Source organism: Monodelphis domestica, chromosome X (genome assembly GCF_027887165.1).
Source record: "Monodelphis domestica isolate mMonDom1 chromosome X, mMonDom1.pri, whole genome shotgun sequence".
Lineage (NCBI taxonomy): Eukaryota > Metazoa > Chordata > Mammalia > Didelphimorphia > Didelphidae > Monodelphis > Monodelphis domestica.
In genome coordinates, this window is record NC_077235.1 from 18,520,306 (window position 1) to 18,529,787 (window position 9,482).

The window sequence follows — 9,482 nt, forward strand, 5'->3', positions numbered from 1 at the left end:
AGAGATCTATGATTCAAGAGACAAGCTAAAACAGGTCAATGAAAGATTTTTTTTTTGAAAATTGAATTGAATCCAAAAACAAATGGGGAGCTGGTGGCATTGATTGAGAAAGAAGAGTAATGCTGTCATAATTTTTCTCCTGAATAACTTGATTGATATTCTATATGGTTAGGAAACCACTGTACATATTTTGTCAAAGGTAGGATAGGAAAAGAAGTAAAAATAAGATTTTTCAAGATCATTAGGTTTTAGAAAAAAATGGCAACTTGCCTAATTTGTTTTTAAAATAAAGACCCAAAGTTTACAGAGTATCTCTAAGGAGCTCAATACTTTAGATAATTTCCCCCTAATTTTATTACTCCTAAAATATTTCTGATTTTCACTCAGAAAAATATAACTAACTTTATTATGTGACAAATAAACTGACCAAAAAGATTGCAACAGCAAATCAAAGTATTCAGGAGAATAATGGAATCATTACCATCATAAGGAACTTTCCATACTGATATGAATCTGCAGTTAAGTCAAATATATACACAAACATACATATGCATACACAGCTATGCAAACACATATACAAATGTGTGTGGATAGACTAATTTCAAAATAGATTCTACCTAGGTGACTTTGAATAACTCTCTAGTTCTCAGTTTTTTAGTCTATAAAATGAAGGAGTTCAGTTAGATTGTCCTCTAAAGGTCTCTTTCATCTCTAAGTTTAAAATCATAAAATCATATTATCTTTTGTAATTATTCTTGCCTATTATGAAAAAAGAAGATTGTTATATTTCAAACCAATATTACCTGTGGCCAAATTATCAGAATTAAATTTGAATGTAGTGAAAAAAATCCACATTAATTTTTTAATGGATATCATCACCATAATAGTCACTATCATCTTTAACAAATAATTTTTTGCCATTCCTTTCAGTATAAAAATTAGTGGGAACACACATTCAATATTCTTGTGACCTCTGGCTAAAGATTTTATTCCCATAATACAGCTGGGTTGAAGATTTCCATTGTTATTACTAGAGTACCACCTCATAGGATGGGCCTATCAATATATCTTCAGAATGATCTACTGGGTTAAACCATACACTACTATTGTACCATGGCTAGTGTGAAAATCCGAGCCTTAAATATCAACAGATGCATTGGGCTTCTCCTTGATTTGGATTTTCTGGACCATCTTTACCTAAAAACCAAGCTCTCCTCTAATCTTCTGCCACGAATCTCAAGGGACATTCAGATAATGGTACCTGCCATTTTAATAGCTATGATGCCATAAAACCCTCTAGAAAACCAAATGACATTGTGGTGAGAACCATACCTACAATAGCATTGACAGTTGACTAAAGTGAGCCCAAATTAAGATGAATAAGTAATTCATTTAAAGGGTGTTGTCTCAAGGTAACAAAGAGACAAGTCGGATAAAATTGTGCCCCTGAAGAATGGATCAGGCAACTATGTGCCAAAATCAGCTTCCTTAAATGAGGGAACCCATTCTAGGATTTGCCTTCAGTCTACTTTATTTAAAGTGCATTATTTTTGTGAAGTTACACTATCATTTCAATTGATGGCTTTTCCAAATAAAGCAGGCCTTTCCTCTTAAGAAAGATAGCTATCTCGAGGTCTACACAGGACAATGGAGAGGGGTGAGAGCGTGGAGTAATTAGTCTTAAGAGATTTGCTTAGTGCTCTACTAATATGCTTCAGAAGTTGGATTTGAAGCCAGATTTTCCTCACTCCCAGGACAACCTCTTTCCAAATCCTCCATCCATGACATGATACTGGTTCTCACACACAATATCCACCAATAAAATATCAGCAGATTGCCTTCCAGGACATTTTAGGGAAAGCTAATGGGTTTGTGAGGAGGGCTTACACAGAGACTTAGCTTTTCCCTTTCAAAGCTCCACATGTATCAAATGAAAAATTCTCAAAAGCTTTTCCCTTATCAACCGCCTTGCTAATGTCTGCCCACTTCTTTTTTATTGGACTGCTCTTTACCTGTCAACTAAAAACATTTAGCAGAATTCGGTGACCTCATGCACTGAAATTTTTACAGATTGTCTTATTTGCAATAATTAGAAGCTTTGGTAAAGAAATAATTGTTCCTCTAAAGCAAATCAACAAGGTGAAAAATTTGTTTTTAGCCCTTTTATGAAAATCCAGCACAAAGCTCTTAAATGAAATGGACTTTAATGGTGCCCTTCCTCCTACAAGTTCTACCTGCTTAGAAAAACTAAAAGGTATTTCAATAAAGATCTATTATAATTTGAGATGTGGCCAAAGCAATTTATTTGATCTATTATGCTATTGCATTATTTAATTATTCACACTTCAGAGATTGATTTTATGAAGAAGATTGTACACTACACTGACAAATATGAAGGCAAATGATTATTCATTTCTTTTGTATCTAATTTGAAAACAGCAGTTGCTTTTTCATGGATTTTGTATAGTTTTGTCAAAAATATTTCCAATGTGAATAGTACATAATCATTTATCCCACTCAAAAAAATTATGTGTGTGGTCAAACAAAGTCAGAAATTGCCCTCGACATAGTTGGACTGATTTTCTATCATCAAAAAGGTCTGATACAAATATTGTGTTTCAGCATGCTTACATGCTAGCACAAGAGGCTCTTATCCAGGTAACATGATCAGTGTAGACAGCTGAAAAGGATAATTCATGCCAAACAAACTCACTTAATGTTCACTTTGAGGCCTTGGTTATCTGGTTTGGCTGTCTACATTGATCAATATCAGGAGATAATTGCCAACTCTGCACTTCATTTTGTACTTTGTATATACAAAGCCAGGAAGAACAGAAATCTGTTAGCCAGTAATTTTAATAGACAAATTATTGTTATTATATTTTATATTTATAATGTTATATAATAATAATTTTAATAGAAAAAAGTTGCCTATTTATAGTTGGGCTCTAAGAAAAAATTTTACATTTGGCATTTGTATATTTTGTCCTTTAAATCATATTTAGACATGATTTTATATTTTACATGTAAATCATAATACGTGTTAGCAGGTATAAAAATTAAGCACCACATTGTTTACATGTGAATATTGAGAGAGTAAAGATCAACAAATCTCAACTTAATAAAGTTATCTTAAAACTTAAATCTACCCTTTGCTTGTCATTTGTATCAATAAGCTAAATGATAGAACCTGAACATATTTCAACATCTAAAAACTACATAAGATGCTGCCTTCATCCAACTTTGAATTGCTATCTTTGAGAGCTGAGTTCTCTACACCTTCCATTGAGTTCTTCTTGAGGATTGTTAATGGCAGGTGATTGTACCTGAAGACATTAATGGCTTACTAATATTAACTGAGGTTCTTTAATAACAGAAAAGTAGGGAAGTCAAAAATTACTTCATCCTATTAGTATCAAGGTCTAATTTTAATAAGACCTGACAACATTAACAAAGGTCCTTTCAAAAGAGGAATGAGTTTTCTGTTGACATCTTTTTCCCCTACTGAAGGTGGACTTTGATACCCCAGGCTTTTTAGTGACCTAATAAAAGAGCCCTAGACACATCACTTCATTGTATTCTCTTGTGATTGCAAGATGGCTAAAGAAAAAAACTTATCTATTGAAATGTTCAGGGGTCTTATGAGTAATTATAGTCCCTAAATCTGGATGGAGAACATAAAAAGCTCTGCCTCCCTTCAGATTAAAAAAAAACAAGTATACAATAAGAGTCCATTTCCTTTAACCCTCTCATTTTGTAAATGAGATCATTTCATTAAAACTCATGAATTCTTTAGAGGAAAATTAGTATTTTTCACAAAGATAATTTGTGCACTGGCTTTATCCATCCCCTTCTTCTCACTCTCTCTAACCTCACCCTTCTTTGGGCTTTCATTGCCTCTCATCTAGACAACTACAAAAGCCTCTTAAGTGATCTCTCTACCTCTTGCCTCATCATTTAATTCAAACATATCCTTGTATTGATTTTATTGGATTTATTATTTTAAGACTGAGGTCCCTTATTTATACTTTGATGAATCTGTGACCTCATCAATGGGGGAACCTCTTCCAACAATACAGACTACAGTCTATTCATGCATTATTTTATGTGACTCTTGTCCAAGTCTCCTCATAAATTTTCCTAAGGGCCTGGACAAATAATGTACTGATATTCTTTCAAGGTATAATAGCTCCAAGGCCTAAATAAACCCCAGAGACCATCTAGTCCAAGCCTCACATTTTCAATATGAGGAAGCAATGGAAAGAATGAATTGGGCATCTGTCGTTCCTCCTTGTTCTGGTTCTTTTTCCAGTCATATATTTCTTGGATGATCTGTTATGCCATTTCATGCGTCCAATTTGTCACTGACTATATGAACATGCTGCAGCCTATTTGCTAATCAAAGAGTTGCACTAGGAAGCTTTGTGGAGCTTTGAGCTCCTTCAGTAACATGTCATGGAAAAATTCCTCCTTTCAAGTCAGAAAGCAGCGTATTATCTTTGTTACTCTCTTGCTACTACTGTTACTGAATTCCACAACCCAGTTGATTTGAATCAAAATTGTTAACTGTGTTAGAGGATTATTTCAAAATTTGGATTTTATAACCTTTGATTTTTTACAATTTAGTTTCATCACCATAAATTGATCCCAATAACTCCAACTCTAACCTTGGCTTCACGAAAAACTGCCTAGTTTTCATTCTGTTGCAACTATCCTCCATGTTTTATTTTAATTTTTAAAAAATGAGGGACCAAACCAAGATGACTCAGAAAGCTCCCTGACCCCTAAGGTGTTACATGGGGAAATGGAGTAGTGAATCATGGGACTGGCTGGATTGAGGGTGGGAGAAATTCTCCTGAGAAAAGTATGCGTAACATGTCACTCCTGTCAATTATGGGAACAATGTCATGTCTGTCTCAAGGGAACCTGTCAGTACACTCTGCCACTAGGTTAATGTGTGAATTTAGCTGCTGATAGAAGGGAAGAGAAATGGAAATCTAAAGCAAAAAATGACATATGTAACAGTATCAGACAAATGAAATTCCCTCAAGATCCTGCCCTGGAGAGGAGGTCCCTATGGTATATATGCCCTGAGTCAAGTTGGGTGCTTGAGGGACATTTCTATTTGTGAAAGTATTGGCTGCCCTGTCAGTAAGACATATAAAATGAAAGAAAGCTTCATACATAACAAGCAATCAAATTAATAAAATAAAAGCGAAATAAAAGCGAAAGAGACATTGTCACTCCCTGCTCCGGGCCAGCATCTCTCTGAGACTAGAGTGTTCAATGACTTGAACAATTTGTCTCATTCCTTAAATGCCACAATGAAGTAGAATGGTGCACTAAATCCTTTCACAGTTATTCCAAGTTAAGGGATAATATTATTATAATCATTCCACAGAATTGCTATCACACCATTCCTTCCCTTTACATGGAATACAAAGACTTCAAAGCTAGGATAAATTTGTGTGGGGAGCACAGTGTTCACTGAATCCAAGGAACAAGTGGAAGCCAAGAAGTAATTTCACTTGAGTCATGGGAACCATTCCCTGTAGAAGTTGACCTGACTCTGAAAAGGTGAAATTCACCATCAGCTAGGGCTGTTTGAATTGCTTTGCTTTTTCATCAAATCCATCTGATCTGCACTTACCAATCTATAAAGAAATTGGTTACCTGATCTTTTCTTTATTGATCTTTAAAGTTGAATTCAGTTAATTCAGACCTACTTTCGTCTCAGAATAGAATAAAATCTCGTGATTCAATTATCAATCAATAAACAAATACCAAATACCCACTATGTGCTAGGCACTGAGGAAGGCAAGAAAAACAAAAACAATACTGCGCCCTCAAGAATATCACATTCTTTCAAGAGAAAAATGTGTGCCCATAAATCTATATCAGATAAATACAAAGTTATTTCATTGGAGGGAGGAGGAGACACTAGCAGCTGGGGAGAAAAGGAGAGAGTCCAGGCAAGAGGTGGCACTTGGATTGAGTTGTGAAGGAAACAAGGAATCCTGAGACAGACATAAGGAGGGAGTGTTTTCCAAGTGTGAAAGACAGCCTTTAGAAAGGCATGGAGACAAGAGATGGAGTGTTGTATGAGAAACAACAAGAAGGCCAGTTTGAATGGACCAAAGAATGTGTGAAGGGTGGTAACTATTCTGCTATAATAAGGCTGGAAATTAAACCAGAGTCCAAATTGGGAAAGGAGATAATGTGCCAAACAAGTTTGTCTTTGATTCTAGAAGAAAAAAAGGACTCAGTGGAGTTTTATAAACAAGAAAGGGATATATTTTGGACCTCTACTTATTTTTGGACCTCTACTTTAAGAATATCAGTTTGACAGCTGTGTTGGGGAGAGAGAGAAGAGAGACATTAGGACTATATTATAAGAGCAGTTTTTCATTGTGATGCATTAAGATGATTCCAAGTGTGGTCAACAGAAAAGCTTCTCTCTCTCTCTCTCTCTCTCTCTCTCTCTCTCTCTCTCTCTCTCTCTCTCTCTCTCTCTCTCTCTCTCTCTCAGCAGAGTTTGGATATAGGAATTACATGAATCCAGTTTCTTACACCCCTATCTTCCTTCAAAGTATGTCCAATTAGATGCTAACTCCTATATGATACCTTGACTGCTCCCCACAGTATTAGTGCTCTTCCTCTCTTTAAGTGAATTAGCTGAATAAATTATGGGATATGAATGCAATGCAGTACTATTGTGCTATAAGAAATGGTGAAAGGGGACTGTTTCAGAGAAACCTGTGAAGACTTGTATGAAGTGTTGTAGAGTGAAGTGAACAGAACCAGGAGAACAAATATTAAATATCTATCTACTGGATACTGGGTCTACAAAGGCAAAAATAAGGAGTCCCTAAACTGAGGATACTTATATACTAATAGGAGGATACAGTATGTCACAGATGAATATTAAAGTGTACAAATAAACACCAAGTAGGGTCATTTGAAAATCATTTCTTAATATATCAATGTGGAGTTTTCCTAATAAATAAAATTGGGATGAATATTTAACTTATTTGTAGACTCAAAGATCTATGATTGTATTGGTGTAGGTGTTCCCCTCCACCAATTCAGATCCCAACCACTTTATGAACTTGAAGACTATCTTCAAGAGTTTCTACATCTGAAAATTTAATCCTCTTGATGTCTCCTAACTAAGCTATGGTGGTCCTCAATTGACATATGTACAATCTGTCACCAAACTGGGAATGAAAGCCCTTATAATTTGGTGAGACCAACCAGAATTTGGGCTCTGCTGGCATAGTCTCCACAGGGTCATCTACATATCAAAATTAGGTATCAGAGTAGGACTTAGTGCTACATTTACAAGACATATTTTCATCACTACACCCACTCTTTCTTCCCCTTTGCCCACATTAAACATTTTTGAAGCTTCTACAAATTCCTTTCTAATTATTTTAGATTTGCATTAATTCATCATGCTATTTTACTATTTCCACCTATTCTCAAACCTAGAGAAATGTACCATTAATTTCATTTTGGTCCATTTTGGTATTTTTTTGCAGGGGTGACTGGTGATCCCTTAAAAGAAATTACTAAACGGTACACTTGCTTTCAACTTGTAAAAGTTTAGAAAGATCACAGATGAATCCCAAGCTGTTTCTTCTCTCCCCCTAAGATATCACTTTCATGTTAGTACCCTTTTGCAAGTCAAAAGTACACTCAATTAACACCAGCCATGCCACATCCCTACATATTCCCAAGGCCAGGCTTTGTGTCACATTCTCATTATTTTTAACAAGCAGTCAGGACTTATTGTGTATGTCCACAGGGCCATACAGGTGTACCTTTGCCCCAGGTACATCACACATTCCAAAGGGAGAAAAAACTTCAGAGCAATTCTACTTCTAAGGCTCTCTTAAAGATGGCAGGGCAACCTGTCCCTTTGTCATTTGCTGACATTTTTTCAAAGTCAGCCAAATGACAACACATTTTTAACAAAGCTAAAATTAGGGCAGTATTTTATTCCCATTAAATTGTTGGCATGAATCAAAATCAGTTAATCTTCAAGGCAACCTGGAGATTTTGAGGAAGAGTTGCCCTGGGGGAAAGCTGACAAAATTCCTCATTCACTAGGGCACTGAGCTCTAGACACAACAAAGAATATAATTTTTTTTCAGAAAAAAGAAGGCTGAAGTGCCAGTCTCATATTTATATTTGACCTGATCTCAATTTCAGCTTAACTGACTCAAATGGACAATCATCCCAGAGACATTAAAATCATTTTAGAACAGAGAGCTCCCACTTTTAATGTTTAAAATTGACCTAAATACAGGAATCTGAAAGAGGAAGACATTAGTAGCTAAGGAAATAGAAGTCTAGCTTCCTGCAGAAGGTGAGATTTTAGTTGAGTCTTGAAGGAAACCAAAGAATCTAAGAGGTAGAGATGAAATGGGGATAGGACAGAGCATCTGGGGAATGGTGGCTAACCAATGCAAAGGCAAAGAGATGGTTTATAGAGTGAATACTGTGTTCCAGAAATTATAAATAAGTCATTGTGCAGGGAGAGACTTGACTAGCTACCCTTTGAAAAATCACCTTGGCTGCAAAGAGGAAAATGAATTGGAAAGGATAGAGACTTGAAACAGGGAGACCAGTTTGAAGGTCATTGTAGTGGTACTAAAGAGGTACTTAAGGCCTTCATCAGGGATGTGGCAATTTGAGTGGAGAGAAGAGGACATGGTGTGATGGCAGAATCTGACAACAGATTAGATATGTAGGTTGAATGCAAATGAAGCATCCAGAATGACATTAAGGTAGTTGACCTAGGTGACCCGGAGCATATTAGTTTTCTTGACCATAAAAGAACAGTGTGCCAGGAGGCATGGGTCAGGAGAATCATTTATATATATATATATATATATATATATATATATGTAATGAACATTTTTCGTGAACATTTCAATAAGCAGCCCACTACTAATACAAGGAACTTAGTTATTTTCCTGTCAGTACAATTCCTTCAAGGCAGCAGAGAAGAGCCAGGTTCAAAAGTTACTCTGACTCTTCCTATATACATAGCCTTGGGCAAGTTATTTCACTGCTCTAAGACTAGGTTCTCTCAAATGCAAAATAAATAGTCTGTACTAGATGTCCCCTAATCTTCCTTCCATTTCTAGGTTTATGATCCTATATTCGAAATTTCTGGTGGATGTGAATGTTGGATAAACTACCTCTGAGTAATACTTTTAAAATACAGTTGTCACAATGATCTCTCTTAAGCATCTTTTATAGGATTTTTCAAAAGTCCAATTAGTAATGTGACAACTTTTCCAAAAGGCCTTTAAATATAATCTTAAAAGAGTGATTTTTATATGCTTAATCAAATCAAACAAGGGACCTATATGATAGATATCCAAATGTAGAGAAATTACAACTAACCAAAAGGAATAAATTAAAATATACTGTTGTTCTTTGCCTTTTGGGTGGTAATACTAGGTACCATT

General features: G+C 35.5%; 1 protein-coding gene across 3 annotated transcripts in view; it reads right to left on the reverse strand.

Moving 5' to 3' along the window:
- LOC100022865 (protocadherin-11 X-linked) overlaps positions 1 to 9,482 on the reverse strand; it is a 575,820-nt gene that overhangs the window by 511,255 nt on the left and 55,083 nt on the right. The window lies entirely within an intron of this gene.